At 45.6% G+C, this 17,492-nt stretch overlaps 1 pseudogene; it reads left to right on the forward strand.

Annotated features, from left to right (window-relative positions):
• The window catches only part of LOC115179845 (mitogen-activated protein kinase kinase kinase kinase 4-like), a 49,940-nt pseudogene that overhangs the window by 7,709 nt on the left and 24,739 nt on the right, over window positions 1–17,492 (forward strand).

Consider the following 17,492-nt stretch of genomic DNA (forward strand, 5'->3'; position numbering starts at 1 on the left):
TGTCTGACAGGTGATGGGCTATTTCGCTTCTCAAACTAGGCTTTGTATGCTGTGCGCATGTGATAAATAAGATGCATGACGTATAACGAAAAGACACACTCACTAATTTAATTCCACTAAATTATGCTAATGAAACGATAGACGGATAAGCAAGACCAGTAAAATGTAGTTTCAACAGCACTTAACCATTAACAGCCTTAATTCTCTCCTTGCACTGCAATGAAAGCTATTAGATACTGGTACTCACTAACATTTTTACAAGAGGACCCTTCTCAAAATGGGCAATGTCGTGCTGCTATAATGTTACACTAAACATTTCAAAATGGCTGATCCTTTAGTTGTGGATGCAATGGCTTAGGCTATTTCCCCCAATCACATCACATTGTTGTATACCAAATCTTACTGCCAGCGCCCCCCTCCTTCTGGCTCTCAACATCTCTTAATGAATTGCTTATGATAAACCCTGGGACTAGTCCCAGTAAAAGCATTGAAGTAAGAGGGAGGCTAAGGACATGCTTGGTGGTAATGGCTTGCTGCAGCACTGCAATCTCCCTGAACGTCGTTGACGTAGTGTTTGTGGGAACTCGGTCGTCTTCTCATTACCCACAAAGTGGCAGTGGTTCATCCTCCCCAGCCAACCCCATCTTCAGCATCCGGTGTCTTCATGGTGCTCCCCTAGCCACTGAACAATTGGCAATTGCCTCATTAAGGAGACGGTCGTCAGTGTCCATGCTGGTCTCAGATGTGCACAGCTTTGTATGGTTGATCCAGACTGTATCTAGTGGTCCTACGTCTCAATACAGTTAGTTGTTGGATTTGCAGTGTTTTCATATTACCACCATACATTTTATGAATCATTTTGCCTACTTCTACACAGGCATTGACCTCCTAGTCCCACTGTGGTGGTAGGCTGAAAGCCTCTTCCTGCACTGACTGACTCCACAATGGGATTCTCAGATCAGTTTGATCTCTTCTTTGGCTCCAGACCAGCTGGCACTGAGAGATGGGATGGAGAGCCCTCTGGTGTGTCTGAGAAGGGAATGATAGCGATAAAACCAAAACCTGAAGAATTCATTAAGTTCTGCCTTTGCGTGGTATGTGGGGGAGGATTCCCTCTGCTGGGCTGTACAGAATGGCCATATATAGACCTAGTTAGCCAGCCACTCTGTCTGTCAGGCCTGCAGGGCTGTTGGTGCCCTGGCACTCTGATCCCTGGGACGTGCCAACCTCTTAAACATCATGCCTCTTTCTCTTCCCTCACCACCCACTGGCTTCTACTCTGCAGTCCATGTCAGGCCACTCTACAGGGATGCTGGGAGAATATACCCACAGTCCCGTGGTGCTGGCAGCTCCTGTGACCTCACTCTTTTGCACTCCATTGCTTTCCTTCCTGCTCTCTCCCTTCTCTTGCCCCCTTCTCTCATTTTACCTGTGTGTAAACCACTTTACTTCTCCTGCTTGCTGGTAACCTTAAACCATCCTCCTACCAGTCGCTCTCGCCCATATCTGCTTTGCCAGGGGACCGAGTTTGGGAAACCCTGCCATTTAAAGGATGTAGATGCGCTAAACAAAGGAAACTGCTGGCAGTGACGGATGATGCAACACTAACGCAAGCACACCGGTCTGCCTCCTAATCGTCTAGACATCCCCCGTCTCTGCCCCTCCCTGTCTTTTCCTCCTCCTCTTCCCCATCTCTCCTCTCTGTTCCACTTGGCCATCTTTACCCAGGCTGCCGTGTAGGTAGTGGTGGGGGTAGGCCAGGCCAGGCAGGGCGTGGTGGTAATGTCTGTCCGTATGGAGGTGGGTATCCCCCAAGTAGTGCTGAGCGATTTAGTGCTTTTTGAGAGTTTTTGGTTTGATTATTTAAAAATAATCACTGTTTTCGGTATATTTTGGGGGTGGACAGGAAATGCACTTTGCATTATGTGGGTTGAATGATCTAACATAGAATAAAACAATTAATACAATTTCATGACATTTGTTTTATTTGACTATTTCATTCCAAGTCATCTCATCTCTATAGAGCTGCAGCCTATGCTGTCTGACAAAATCACTATTTTAGTAGTTCATCAAAGTAAATAAGGCGTACTTTTATGACTGCTTAATACTAACTATCCATGTCTTAGATCATTTAAAAAAATAATTAAAAAAATCCCAAGATGGTGCAGCAGTAAGACGTTTTTGTCCCGTGTAAATATCCAGTCTTTCTCGTTTTTTTTGTATACATTTAAATATATTTCTTTTTATGTTTCTTTTTTCCATTTTCGGGTTAAATATACCTTCCTGCAACCCGCCTCACCCAATGTGGTACGGATCTGCTATTTTTTAGACCTTATAACTGGAACCTCCATCAGAAGCTAGCTACCTAATTAGATACTAGCTATTTAGTCATTGTTATCCTCTGCTAGTGGTCTTTACCTTTAGCACGGACACCAGTCGCTATAGCTCGGATAATACCTGCCAGTCTGCATAGCGCGATATCAGCCTTGAGCATATCGGACTGCTTAATTTTTTCCCACTACGTCACCGGATTTCTGCCGCAAGCTCAGGACCATTTACATCGGATCTTCGCAGCTAGCTAGCTGCTACCGAGTGGCTATTGTGGCTAACGCCCGTGTCCAGAAGCATGCACCAGTTAGCCTCGAGCTAGGCCCATCTCCTGGCTAGCAAACGAAGTTCACCAACTACAATACCTCTTGCCAATTTGGCCTGGACCCTTTGTCGACACGGAGCCCCGCCGATCCATCACGACTGGTCTGCTGACGTAATTCAGCCGACGTGCTCTCAACCGGCCTCAGCGTCGTGGATATCGGTGAAGACCCATCTGCTAGCCCCGGCCCGCAAGCTTTCTGAACACCGTGTCTCCCGCTCGCCTAGTGTTGTAATCGAGTACCGAATGGCTCCCTGTTTCATCTATTGCTGCTCATTGGACCCTATGATCATTCGACTACACAGCTGATGCCTGCTGGACTGTTCATTAACACGGTACTTAATTTTGTTTATCTGTCGGCCCCAGCCTTGAACTCAGGCCCTGTGTGTAGCTAACTGACCCTCTCTGCCCATTCATCGCCATTTACCCTTTGTCTTAGCCGTTTACCCGTTGTTGTCTTAGCTCTCCCAATCAACACCTGTGATTGCTTTATGCCTCTCTCTGTCAATATGCCTTGTATACTGTTGTTTAGCGAAGCTCTCATTGTTTAATTCTACTGCGGAGCCCCTAGTCCTGCTCAACATGCCTCAGATAGCCCCCTTGTCCCACCCCCCACACATGCCGAGACCGCACCTAGCTTAACTGGCGCCTCCAGAGATGAAACCTCTCTCATAGTCACTCAATGCCATGGTTTACGCACACTGTACTCACACCCTACCATACCCTTGTCTGTACACTATGCCCTGAATCTATCCTACCACGCCCAGAAATCTGCTCCTTTTATTCTCTGTTCCCAAAGCCCTAGACGACCAGTTACTATAGCCTTTAGTCGTACCCTCATCCTACTCCTTTTCTGTTCCTCTGGTGATGTAGAGGTTAACCCAGGCCTTGTGTGTCCCCAGGCACTCTTATTTGCTGACTTCTGCAACCGTAAAAGCCTTGGGTTCATGCATGTTAACATCAGAAGCCTCCTCCCTAAGTTTGCTTTATTCACTGCTTTCGCACAAACCCGCCAACCCTGATGTCCTAGCTGTGTCTGAATCCTGGTTGAGGAAAGCCATAAAAAAATCTGAAATTTCCATCCCCAATTACATTTTCCGTCAAGACAAAACTGCTAAAGGGGGCAGAATTGTAATCTACTGTAGAGAGAGCCTGCAGAGTTCTGTCATACTAATCAGGTCTATGCCCAAACAGTTTGAGCTTCTACTTTTAAAAATCCATCTCTTCAGAAATAAGTCCCTCACTGTTGCCGCTTGTTATAGACCCCCCTCAGCTGAATTGATTGCCCCATCTATCGTCAGAGTTCGTACTGCAAGGTGACCTAAATTGGAATATGCTTAACACCCCTTCCATCCTACAATCTAAGCTTGATGCCCTCAATCTCACACAAATTATCAAAGAACCTACCAGGTACAACCCCCAAATCTGTAAACATGGGCACCCTCATAGATATCATCCAGACCAACTTGCCCTCTAAATACACCTCTGCTGTTTTCAACCAGGATCTCAGTGATCACTGCCTCATTGCCTGCGTCCATTAAATGTCCGCGGTCAAACGACCACCCCTCATCACTGTCAAACGCTCCCTAAAACACTTCTGCAAGCAGGCCTTTCTAATCGACCTGGCCGGTGTTCCTGGAAGGATATTGACCTCATCCCGTCAGTAGAGGATGCCTGGTTGTTCTTTAAAAGTGCTTTCCTCTCCATCTTAAATAAGCATGCCCCTTTCAAAAAATGTAGAACTAAGAACAGATATAGCCCTTGGTTCACTCCAGACTTGACTGCCCTTGACCAGCACAAAAACACCCTGTGGCGTACTGCACTAGCATCGCATAGTCTCCATGATATGCAACTTTTTCAGGGAAGTCAGGAACCAATACACACAGTCAGTCAGGAAAGCATAGGCAGCTTTTTGAAACAGAAATTTGCATCCTGCAGCACTAATTTCAAAAAGTTTTGGGACAATGAAAAGTCCATGGAGAATAAGAGCACCTTCTCCCAGCTGCCCACTGCACTGAGGCTCGGAAACACTGTCACCACCGATAAATCCAAGATAATTGAGAATTTCAGTAAGCATTTCTCTATGGCTGGCCATGCTTTCCACCTGGCTACCCCAACCCTGGCCAACAGCTCGGCACCCCCCGCAGCAACTGGCCCAAGCCCCCCCCCACTTTTCCTTCACCCAAATCCAGAGAGCTGATGTTCTGAAAGAGCTGCAAAATCTGGATCCCTACAAATCAGCTGGGCTAGACAATCTGGACCCTCTCTTCCTAAAATTATCCACCGCCATTGTTGCAACCCATATTACTAGTCTGTTAAACCTCGTCTTAAACGTCTGAGATCCTAAAGATTGGAAAGCGGCCAAGGTCATCCCCCTCTTCAAAGGGGGAGACACTCTAGACCCAAACTGTTACAGACCTATATCCATCCTACCCTGCCTTTCTAAAGTCTTTGAAAGCCAATTGAACAAACAGATCACCGACCATTTCGAATCCCACCGTACCTTCTCCACTATGCAATCTGGTTTCCGAGCTGGTCACGGGTACACCTCAGCCACGCTCAAGGTCCTGAAATGACATCATAACCGCCATCGATAAAAGACAGAACTGTGCAGCCGTCTTCATCGACCTGGGCAAGGCTTTCGACTCTGTCAATCCCCGTATTCTTATTGGCAGACTCAATAGCCTTGGTTTCTCAAATGACTGCCTCGCCTGGTTCACCAACTACTTCTCTGATAGAGTTCAGTGTGTCAAATCGAAGGGCCTGTTGTCCGTACCTCTGGCAGTCTCTATGGGGGTGCCACAGGGTTCAATTCTCGGGACGAGTCTGTTCTCTGTATATATCAACGATGTTGCTCTTGCTGCTGGTGATTCTTTGATCCACCTCTACGCAGACGACACCATTCTGTATACTTCTGGCCCTTCTTTGGACACTGTGTTAACAAACCTCCAAACGAGCTTCAACGCCATACAACACTCCTTCCGTGGCCTCCAACTGCTCTTAAATGCTAGTAAAACGAAATGCATGCTATTCAACCGATCACTACCCACCCGCCCGACTAGCATCACTACTCTGGACGGTTCTAACCTAGAGTATGTGGACAAATACCTAGGTGTCTGGTTAGACTGTAAACTCTCCTTCCAGACTCACATTAAGCATCTCCAATCCAAAATTAAATCTAGAATCAGCTTCCTATTTCGCAAAAAAGCCTCCTTCACTCCTGCTGCCAAACATACCCTCGTAAAACTGACTATCCTACCGATCCTTGACTTCGGCGACATAATTTACAAAATAGCCTCCAACACTCTACTCAACAAACTGGATGCAGTCTATCACAGTGTCATCCGTTTTGTCACCAAAGCCCCATATCCTACCCACCACTGTGACCTGTATGCTCTCGTTGGCTGGTCCTTGCTACATATTCATCGCCAATCCCACTGGCTCTTGTTATCTATAAGTCTTTGCAAGGTAAAGCCCCGCCTTATCTCAGCTCACTGGTCACCATAGCAACACCCACCCATAGCATGCGCTCCAGCAGGTGTATATCACTGGTCATCCCCAAAGCCAACACCTCCTTTGGCCGCCTTTCCTTCCAGTTCTCTGCTGCCAATGACTGGAACGAATAGCAAAAATCACTGAAGTTGGAGACTTAAATCTCCCTCACTAACTTTATTAAACATCGGCTGTCAGAGCAGCTTACCGATCGCTGCAGCTGTACATAGCCCGTCTGTAAATGGCCCATCCAACTACCTACCTCCTCCCCATATTTCTTTTTTTTCTGCTATTTTGCACACCAGTATTTCTACTTGCACATCCTCATCTGTACATATCACTCCAGTGTAAATTGCTAAATTGTAATTACTTCGCCACTATTGGCCTATTTATTGCCTTACCTCCTTACTTAATTTGCACACACTGTATACAGATTTCTCTTTTGTGTTATTGACTGTCCGTTTGTTTATCCCATGTGTAACTCTGTTTTGTCGCACTGCTTTGCTTTATCTTGGCCAGGTCGCAGTTGTAAATGAGAACTTGTTCTCAACTGGCCTACCTGGTTAAATAAAGGCAAAAAAAAAAGGATTTTCAGGTAGATTCTTCACTCCATCTCCGTGCCCACAAAGACCGGACTAGTAAGAGCGCAATGTATTATGGTCATTGTAGTTAATTACCACATTTTCTTCCCTAAACAACAGTACCAGTCAAGTTTTGACACGCCTACTCATTTAAGGGTTTTTCTATATTTTTGCTATTTTCTACGTTGTAGAATAATAGTGAAGACATCAAAAGTATGAAATAACACATATGGAATCATGTAGTAACCAAAATAGTGTTAAACAAATCAAAATATATTTGAGATTATTCAAATTAGCCCCACTTTGCCTTGATGGCAGCTTTGCACGCCCTTGGCATTCTCTCATCCAATTTCATGAGGTAGTCATGAACAGTCTTGAAGGATTTCCCACATGCTGAGCTGCTTTTGCTTCACTCTGCTGTCCAACCAATCCCAAACCATCTCAATTGGGTTGAGGTCGGGTGATTGTGGAGGCCAGGTCATCTGATGCAGCACTCCATCACTCCCCTTGGTCAAATAGCCCTTATACAGCCTGGAGATGTGTGTTGGGTCATTGTCCTGTTGAAAAACAAATGATAGTCCCACTAAGCACAAACCAGATGGGATGGCATATGGCTGTGGAAGCCTTGCGGGTTAAGTGTGTCTTGAATTCTAAATAAATCACAGACAGTGTCACCAGCAAAGCATCATCGCACCACCACCTCCATTTTTCACAGTGGGAAACACACATGCGGAGATCATCCATTCACCTACTCTGTGTCTCACAAAGAGAGCGGTTGGAACCAAAAATCTCAATTTTGGACTGATCAGACCAAAGGACAGATTTTCACCAGTCTAATGTCCATTGCTCATGTTTCTTGGACCAAGCAAGTCTCTTCTTCTTATTGGTGTCCTTTTAGTAGTAGTTTCTTTGCAGCAATTTGACCATGAAGACCTGATTCACACAGTCTCCTCTGAACAGTTGTTGAGATGTGACTGTTACTTGAACTCTGTGAAGCATTTATTTGGGCTGCAATTTCTGAGGCTGGTAAATCCAATGAACTTCTCCTCTGCAGCAGAGGTAACTCTGGGTCTTCCTTCCCTGTGATGGTCCTCAGAGCCAGTATGTGTAGGTAATCCTGTCTAACGCTGCTTTAAATGTTTTTATTGTGTAGTAGAACTGCGTAAGTGTTGCTCTACGCTTTCTGGAGGACTGTGTTTTGAAATCAGTGGAATTAGAGTATGATAACTAAGAAGATGGAGAAAACACCTGTCTCTGGACTATACAGTTGAAGTCGGAAGTTTACATACACCTTAGCCAAACATATTTAAACTCAGTTTTTCACAATTCCTGACATTTAATCCCAGTAAGAATTCCCTCTCTTAGGTCAGTTAGGATCACAGCTTTATTTTAAGAATGTGAAATGTCAGAATAATAGTAGAGAGAGTGATTTATTTCAGCTTTTATTTCTTTCATCAAATTCCCAGTGTGTCAGAAGTTTACATACACTCAATTAGTATTTGGTAGCATTGCCTTTAAATAGTTTAACTTGGGTCAAATGTTTCGGGGAGCCTTCCACAAGCTTCCCACAATAAGTTGGGTGAATTTTGGCCCATTCCTCCTGACAGAGCTGGTGTAACTGAGTCAGGTTTGTAGGCCTCCTTGCTCGCACACACTTTTTCAGTTTTGCCCACAAAGTTTCAATAGGATTGAGGTCAGGGCTTTGTCATCCCCACTCCAATACGTTGACTTTGTTGTCCTTAAGCCATTTTGCCACAACTTTGGAAGTATGCGTGTGGTCATTGTCCATTTGGAAGACCCATTTGCGACCAAGCTTTAACTTCCTGACTGATGTCTTGAGATGTTGCGTCAATATATCCACATAATTTTCCTGACGCATTATGCCATCTATTTTGTGAAGTGCACCAGTCCCTCCTGCAGCAAAGCACCTCCACAACATGATGCTGCCACCCCTGTGCTTCACGGTTGGGATGGTGTTCTTCGGCTTGCAAGCCTCCCCCTTTTTCCTCCAAACATAACAATGGTCATTATGGCCCAACAGTTCTATTTTTGTTTCATCACACCAGAGGACATTTTTCCAAAAAGTACGGTCTTTGTCCCAAAGAGGCACTGAGTTAGATGGTAGGCCTTGAAATACATCCACAGGTACACCTCCAATTGACTCAAATGATGTAAATTAGTCTAAAACCATGACATCATTTTCTGGAATTTTCAAAGCTGTTTAAATGCACAGTCAACTTAGCGTGTGTTAAGTTCTGACCCACTTGATTTGTGATACAGATTATTTCACTTATGTAAACAATTGTTGTAAAAATGACTTGTCATGCACAAAGTAGATGTCCTAATCGACTTGCCAAAACTATAGTTTGTTAACAAGGAGTGTTTGAAAAACGAGTTTTAATGACTCCAACCTAAGTGTATTTAAACTTACGACTTCAACTGTATCTTCAAACTAAGGCAACCATGGCATCCTTGACAGGGAGAGGCATCCATCAATGATATTCTAGCTAGCTTCATTTTCAGACATGACACTTCTAATTTTAACAAAGTCATTCTCATTTTAAGTTAGTGTACTGTTAGCGAGCTAGCCAACGGTAGCAGGCTGGTTCACTAGCTAACATTACGTGTATGTTCTTATTATTCGTATCTCAGAGCCATTTGCTTTGCAAGTTATAGCCTAATGTTAGAAAGCCAACTTCTAACCTGGTTGATTAGGTACCTGTAGATTAATGCAGGGTAGTAACGTCATGTGTTGGGATTATGATTCATTGTGTACCTAGCTAGCTACATGTCTGAAGACTCCACTATACAATCAACCATTTCAATAGAATGTCACTGCAACAACTGTTGATAGCCAGAGCGAATTTACCAACTACGTCCATCTACTCTGATTTCAGAGCACTCTCATTTACATTACATTTAAGTCATTTAGCAGACGCTCTTATCCAGAGCGACTTACAAATTGGTGCATTCACCTTATGATATCCAGTGGAACAACCACTTTACAATAGTGCATCTAAATCTTTTAAGGGGGGGTTAGAAGGATTACTTTATCCTATCCCAGGTATTCCTTAAAGAGGTGGGGTTTCAGGTGTCTCCGGAAGGTGGTGATTGACTCCGCTGTCCTGGCGTCGTGAGGGAGCTTGTTCCACCATTGGGGTGCCAGAGCAGCGAACAGTTTGGACTGGGCTGAGCGGGAACTGTGCTTCCTCAGAGGTAGGGGGGCCAGCAGGCCAGAGGTGGATGAACGCAGTGCCCTTGTTTGGGTGTAGGGCCTGATCAGAGCCTGAAGGTATGGAGGTGCCGTTCCCCTCACAGCTCCGTAGGCAAGCACCATGGTCTTGTAGCGGATGCGAGCTTCAACTGGAAGCCAGTGGAGAGAGCGGAGGAGCGGGGTGACGTGAGAGAACTTGGGAAGGTTGAACACCAGACGGGCTGCGGCGTTCTGGATGAGTTGTAGGGGTTTAATGGCACAGGCAGGGAGCCCAGCCAACAGCGAGTTGCAGTAATCCAGACGGGAGATGACAAGTGCCTGGATTAGGACCTGCGTCGCTTCCTGTGTGCAAAAACTCTCGTCTGTGTGCAAGAGCACAGAATAACTGTTAGATTTACTAACACTTAACACTTGTTTTAATTTGTCCAGTGTCAGTAAACGTTGGCAAAAAAAATGTCAATTGTTGCCAGCAGCACAATTGCAGTCACCAATGTTCTGGATAACATGAAAACAGCCTAACCAGCTCTGTTAGGGTGAGTAAAATAGTCAGTGAACGGTTCTCTCACGTTAGCCAGATATCTTGAGTGCTTGATTATTTGGACCGAACGCTCGGATCAACCCTTGAAGAGATGGGTGGGGCTAAAGCTTAAGAGGGTGTGAACGATGCTGAATGGGTGTAGACAAAGAGCTCTCCAATAGGTACCAAAACATTCAAAGGCCGTTTTCTCAAAAGTGAAGTTACAAGGTTATGAACTTTCAAAGCAGAATTACTTTCCCATTGTTCCTCAAATGCAGTGTATGATGTACCATTGTGTAGCTCTGTCTTTTTTATTTTATTTTTTACATTGGATAAAAGCAATTTCAAATGTTGCTACGTAAGACCAAATCAAGGCGGTCGGTCACATGTGGACTTGATCTTTTACCATATAGGGCTATCTTCTGTATACCACCCCTACCTTGTCACAATACAACTGATTGGCTCAAACGCGTTAAGAAGGAAAGAAATTACACAAATTAACTTTTAATAAGGCACACCTGTTTATGTAAATGCATTCCAGGTGACTACCTCATGAAGCTGGTTGAGAGAATGCCAAGTGTGCAAAGCTATCATCAAGACAAAGGGTGGCTACTTTGAAGACTCAAAAATAGAAAATATTTTTTGATTTTAATACTGTTTTGGTTTCTACATGATTCCATATGTGTTGTCTTCTATTATTCTACAGTGTAGAGAATAGTACAAATAAAGAAACCCTTGAATGAGTAGTTGTCCATTTGTGACTGGTACTGTATGTAGAATATTTACCCCCTACTACATCGCACAGTTCAGGCTTGATCTGATTTATCTCTAGAGAAACTGTGCATTGAGCTCAGAAAAAAACTTAAATGGAACTCAAATAATTGAACCGACGTCGGTCAATTAGTTGTTTAAAAAGCAAACAATAATCGTCATTTTGGTTAACAGCACTACCTCCCAGGGCAAATTGTGTAATTCTGGTCCCGTATGGGAGGACCTAGCACGCTAAAGTCTGCCTGGCCAACCCAGGAGGAGTTAGAGGGAGCATCGGAGCGAAGCGGCAGTGATGATGCTTGCCTGGGGTCCATTTTGGCTCCTTGTTAATCCACTACGCCCTTTGGTATTCCCAGATCCTCCCAGTCTGCTAATAGCTGTCGGCCAGATCTGTTTAACCCCAAAGTGGTATGGGCGAGGGACCAAAATGGAACCAGTATGAAGAAAAGTTAAAGATCCTCTTGAACATTCATTCTCCTATAAACAGATCTAAATTTAGGTAACACCCATAGGTGTGGGTAGCTTTTGGAAACATGTCTCTGTGAGGTGCTCCAAGCAGCCCTGTTGCGCTCCAGTACACAGACCTGTTAATGTGCGCTACGCAGCAGGAAGCTAACCATCCTGCTCACGGTTATATGGTACTAGTTGTGGGTTAACCGCTATTTATAGCCTAGCCTTCCACAGTTAGTGGAGGCACAATTGTATGTTAGTATGCTGGGAATTGGAGTGGAGGGCCATAGGCAGTAGGCATGTCTCAGCGGGTTAACCCCATGGTGTCTGCACAGACTGTAGTCTAGCTCCTATTACCCTCTCGGGTACAAACATGTGTGTACCAATCACAGATCGCCACTTTAATCTCTGATCTAGTAAGGTAGTACAGGTATTTGGTACTACGCTGGAAACCTTGTTTTCAATTCCGTTGGAGCACACTGACCAGTGATGGACAGCTATTGAAGCCTATCCCTCTGGGATCAGCTGGTCTGGTGTTGAATGTGTCACCCACTCTGTGGCAGGGCCAAGGTCTTACCCTGTGTCACAGAGGCCGCGTCAGACTTGACAGTTCATGCAGCTTTAGTGTTGTGATCATGGAATTCCCAACGAGTCATGCATCTACACCTACATTTTTAAATATGTCGACCGTATCCCTATTCCCTTTTCCTGCGCTATATTCACATGTCAGAATGCATTCTATAAACCGTGGGATAGGCAAAATATGATAACCCAGCTGATGGCAGAAGCTAACTAGCCAGATAACCTCTGTAGCTAGCAAGCAACACTGAAGGGATTGCAAATGGATTAGCATAACTCAAGCCAAACCCAATTTTTTTTTCCTTCTTCAAAATATTAGCTAGGTGGCTAGCTTTTATGAGGCCAGGAAACCTAGTCCTCACATGCTAGGAATGTATTTCCTCCACCGTTATAATGAAAGGTGCCTCAGTCCCAAAACACAAGATATCTGGAGTGCCGATGACGTCGCACACTGTATGCGCTTTTGGTAGCCTGAATGTGTCGAGACTGAGGTGACCACAATCAGACCACAAAGCGACTTTTGTGCGTCTAGACCCGTCTTTTCAAAGTGATCTTTGTATTCTGATAGCAGAAGTGGCATGTAGACCATGACCTGATGTACCTAGTAGTCACCATCAGGCCACAGTGTAGGGACAGACTGTGTGTGTTCCCTACACACACAGCCCGGGGCAGCTCTTTTGTCTCTTCTCCCTCCCTGCACTGGCTCTCACTCTAATGGCTGTCAGCAGACCCACACAGCCCCTGGGCTGTCCACACCACTGCCTGAACACAACTCTGCTTTGTGTGTGCGTGAGGAGCGACCCGTTGAGCTACCTCATTATCATACAGGGGCGAGGCGAGACACAAAAGCCCCTTGCGAACGAGACGGCGTTCCCATCCTGGGCTGCAGCCCAGTCTGACTTTCCCTTTGGTGTCAGGTTTCTCACTTAGCACCTTGTCAATTCTATCCGCAAACAAGCAGGTGAAATACACCACACTTTGGGTCTATTGAACGCAACTCAGTTTTTATGGTTGATACTCTATTAGGAATTTAGAGTCGCCTCTTCCATTGAGACCACTTAGTGCTGAAGGAAATCAACTAGTTTTGTGTTGAGTAGTGTTTCTTCAGAGGCCGGTACTGTAGCAGCTGCACTGTGATCAATAGCAGCTGCATTATTGACTGGTCTCTACTCTCACAGCCAGCTCAGCTTTGGCTGGCTTCTCGACTGGCTTAAAGTGGCTCCACTCCTTCAGTCTCTCGCTGACTCTGTCACGTGTGGCTCTATATCTGTTCAGAGAATGCACTGACATCTACATACTGTACCATGGAGTAAACTACAACCTCTCCATCTCTTTTCGCTTCTTTCTGTCCCCCCCAATCCTCAGTGTGTTCTGGTGGTTGTAGGAGGTCGGGTCAGCAGTGGGTCAGTTGGCTGGTATGTGTAGTAGATACAGTACAGACAGGGTCTGTTAGTGAGGTAGGGTCAGCAGTGGATCAGTTGGCTGGTATGTGTAGTAGATACAGTACAGACAGGGTCTGTTAGTGAGGTAGGGTCAGCAGTGGATCAGTTGGCTGGTATGTGTAGTAGATACAGTATAGACAGGGTCTGTTAGTGAGGTAGGGTCAGCAGTGGGTCAGTTGGCTGGTATGTGTAGTAGATACAGTACAGACAGGGTCTGTTAGTGAGGTAGGGTCAGCAGTGGGTCAGTTGGCTGGTATGTGTAGTAGATATAGTGTAGACAGGGTCTGGGCCGTCTCGTGCTGCTGCTCAATAGACCATTTCTCTCTCACCACTGTTCATCTGGTTTGTGTTGAGAAGAGGGGCATCAATATACGTTCCTGATCTGTGTGTTTATGCTTTCTCTTTCGTGTGTGTGTGTGAGAGAGAGAGAGGGGCATTGCCTGCTTAGCCTAGACCATACATTGCCTGCCCTAAAGTGGATTATCTCGTCACCCAACGCCTGTACCCCCCTCTACCCACCCCCTCTCTCCCTGCTCAAATGTCACCTTACATCTTCATCTGACCCCTCCCCACCCGGGGCGATCAGCCCCCCATTACCAGCCAGCTCACCTCCCTTTACACTGACTTTGATGTGCTGGGCCAACCTTTATTTCAGCTAGGTTATATGCTTTCAGCTAGGTTATAGCAGTGTGCAGCATAATTACATGGATGGACGGCAGTAACAACATGGATGGATGGATGGATGGATGACCATCCGTTAGAGCTAGCCAGTTTGTTGTGAGATATCTTGTTACCATATATGATGATGTAAAGTGATTTCACCATTCTGTCACTCATCTGGGCAGCTCCACCTCTTGCGGGAGATATGTTGCCAGGGAATCGTTGAGAAGGACGACTGGGGAAAGAGTGCCATTTGCTTCTGGTTTTACTGGATGGATGTAGAAGAACAGAGGAGAGGGTTTCAGTGATGTTTAGAGAGACTGTGTTGAATGGCCTACTAGCTAATGGTGGGATCTGTCTTCCTCTGGTCTGTTTAAGGAGTGGGGACGTTGTCTGTATGCCTACTGCGCTCTAGTCAGAGTTGGAGAGAGGCCAGCACATCTGGCTGTGGTTAGGGGCTTTATGGAGTGTCTGGAGCTGCCTGCTCAGTGATAACCTCTTGCTTCAGGTAACCTCGCCAGGGCCACAGTAAGACCAGGGGCCTCGGGGCCCCTCAGTCATTCAGCTCCTGCCCTGGCTGCTGTTTCCAGACAGGGCCCATGTAGCTCAGCTCCAGCAAGTTGGGATTGGAGGATTGGGCTTGAGGTGAGGTGATTGTTTGTTGTGTGGTAGTGGAGAGGGTTTTGGACTGATATGGGAGAGGGGACTGGCTGGAGCAATGGGGGCCCTCCTAAAGCCTTGTCTCACACTGATTGGTTGAGGGATCATCCTCCACTTCCTCTCTCTAGCCTACATTCTTTCCTGCTTTATTTGGTTTCCACCCCTCCCCATGACCTGAATCTGAGGCATGAGAAATCAGTGAGCACAAAAATACATTCACGCCACAAGTAGTGCATTGGCCTACATATCCAACCATGTTAGTGATTCCTATTCATTTACTGGATAAAACCGTCATTTCTTCTAAAGATTGTCACCTAAGCGTCATGCTTAAGGACTGCGTTCTCTGGGCTCACAGAGGAGTGGGGGGCCGCAGGGGGTGAAAACTGAACCTCTCCAATGCACCTGTGACCTTTCACCTCGACCAAAGGCTTGTGTGTCTCGACGGGGACCCGAGTTATAAGTAATGGCACTGATGTTTTTATGGAGAGTGGCCCCGGGATCAAAGTTGAGAGGATTATAAGTCCAGAGAGTAAAGGCATGAAGGCTTTTGTCTCATCCGTAGCTGGAGAGAATAAGCTGCTTGGCTTTTGTCATTAACCCCGCATATTTTCAATTGATTGTGGAATGTTCATTCAAAGTAGTCTAGATGCAGATGGTCCAGAGACGGTCGTGTGTGTGTGTGTGTGCATTTGTACGCATCTTGTTCAGATACACAGCTGCTTCTATCATCAAAAACAATACTGCTTTAGCCGTTATCATACACACTGCAGCCCCACAGTAGTGGGACTCCCAATTTTGGTTTCTATCCGGATAATTATTAGCAGCATTTATCTGTTTTGAGGGGTTTGAGACTGAGGGAGGGTAAGAGACTATTTCTGTCTCTGTTTATGTAAGGAGTGAATGGTGCTGAGAGAGAACTGTGGGAATGTTTGTTCAGCACAGAGATCGTAGCCCCAGTCCATGTCTGTCTGTTTGGATGCTAGTGATTGTTCTGTATCTATGCTAGGCTTAACCAGCCACATGACGGTACACAGTGGACTGAATCAAAGTGATGATGGTTGTCTATGGAAACAACTCTTATGGTTGATCACCTGTAGATTATAGGCCACTATGTACATAGCTAAGATGGGATTTACTGTAAGAAGGCATGTTTTGCAAGTTCAAGTGGCGCGCGCACGCACACACACACACACACACACACACACACACACACACACACACACTTATTAACCCTAACCCAGCTGATCAGTGTATTACTGTTACCCTCGTGATGACTGACCTGCTGTCTTCTCCTTTTCTCTTCGTCTCCACAGGGGAGACATGTCAAAACAGGACAGCTGGCCGCCATCAAGGTCATGGACGTCACAGAGGTAAAGAAGTTCAGACTCGTTGCAACACCCTGTGTGTGTGTGTGTGTGTGTGTGTGTGTGTGTTCAAGGAGGATGTTACATGGCCAGGTCTTTTGGTGAAACAATGTAGTCCGAAGCTGAGCTGAGATGACCTTTCACATTTCAAACTGCCCACTCTGCCTGTTTATTTTTCAACCAGGTCTTTCAGATCATCTGACCATTGTCTTATTTGGGCCTCAGCTTAAAGGATAAATGGCCTCACGTCAGGTGGTTTTGCAGGGTTATTACATTGAGATTGACGCAAAGGGCCTTACCCAGGGTTGTTGAAAGTGTCTTAGCCTAATCAAAAATAGAATTAATATACATTTTTATTTCTGTGAGGAAAAAAATACCTTTTAATTGGGAGAAATGCAAACTCTTGATGTATTTTAGCCTTCGATACACACTATGTATACAAAAGTATGTGGACAGTGGATTCGGCTTTTTCAGTGTATAAAATCGAGCACACAGCCATGCAATCTCCATAGACAAAAATTGGCAGTAGATTGGCCATACTGAAGACCTCAGTGACTTTCAACGTGGCACCTTCATAGGATGCCACCTTTCCAACAAGTCAGTTTGTCAACTTTCTGCCCTGCTAGAGCTGGCCCGGTCAGCTGTAAGAGCTGTTAATACAAGCTCACAGTACGGGAGTGCTGAAGTGCAAAGCACGTAAAAATCGTCTGTTCTCGCTTGCAACACTCAATACTGAGTTCCAAACTGCCTCTGGAAGCAACGTCAGCACAAGAACTGTTCGTCGGGAGCTTCATGAAATGTGTTTCCATAGCCGAGCAGCCGCACACAAGCCTAAGATCATCATGACGCAATGCCAAGCGTCGGCTGGAGTGGTGTAAAGCTCGTCGCTATTGGACTCTGGAGCAGTGGAAACGAGTTCTCTGGAGTGATGAATCACGCTTCACCGTCTTGCATTCCGACGGACGAATCCGCCAAACCCTGATGCAAGGAGAATGCTACCTGCCCCAATGCATAGTGCTAACTGTAAAGTTTGGTGGAGGAGGAATAATGGTCTGGGCCTGCTTATCATGGTTTGGTTAGGTTCTTTAGTTCCCGTGAAGGGAAACCTTAAC

The sequence above is a fragment of the Salmo trutta genome, chromosome 39 (genome assembly GCF_901001165.1).
Source record: "Salmo trutta chromosome 39, fSalTru1.1, whole genome shotgun sequence".
Classification (NCBI taxonomy): Eukaryota; Metazoa; Chordata; class Actinopteri; order Salmoniformes; family Salmonidae; genus Salmo; species Salmo trutta.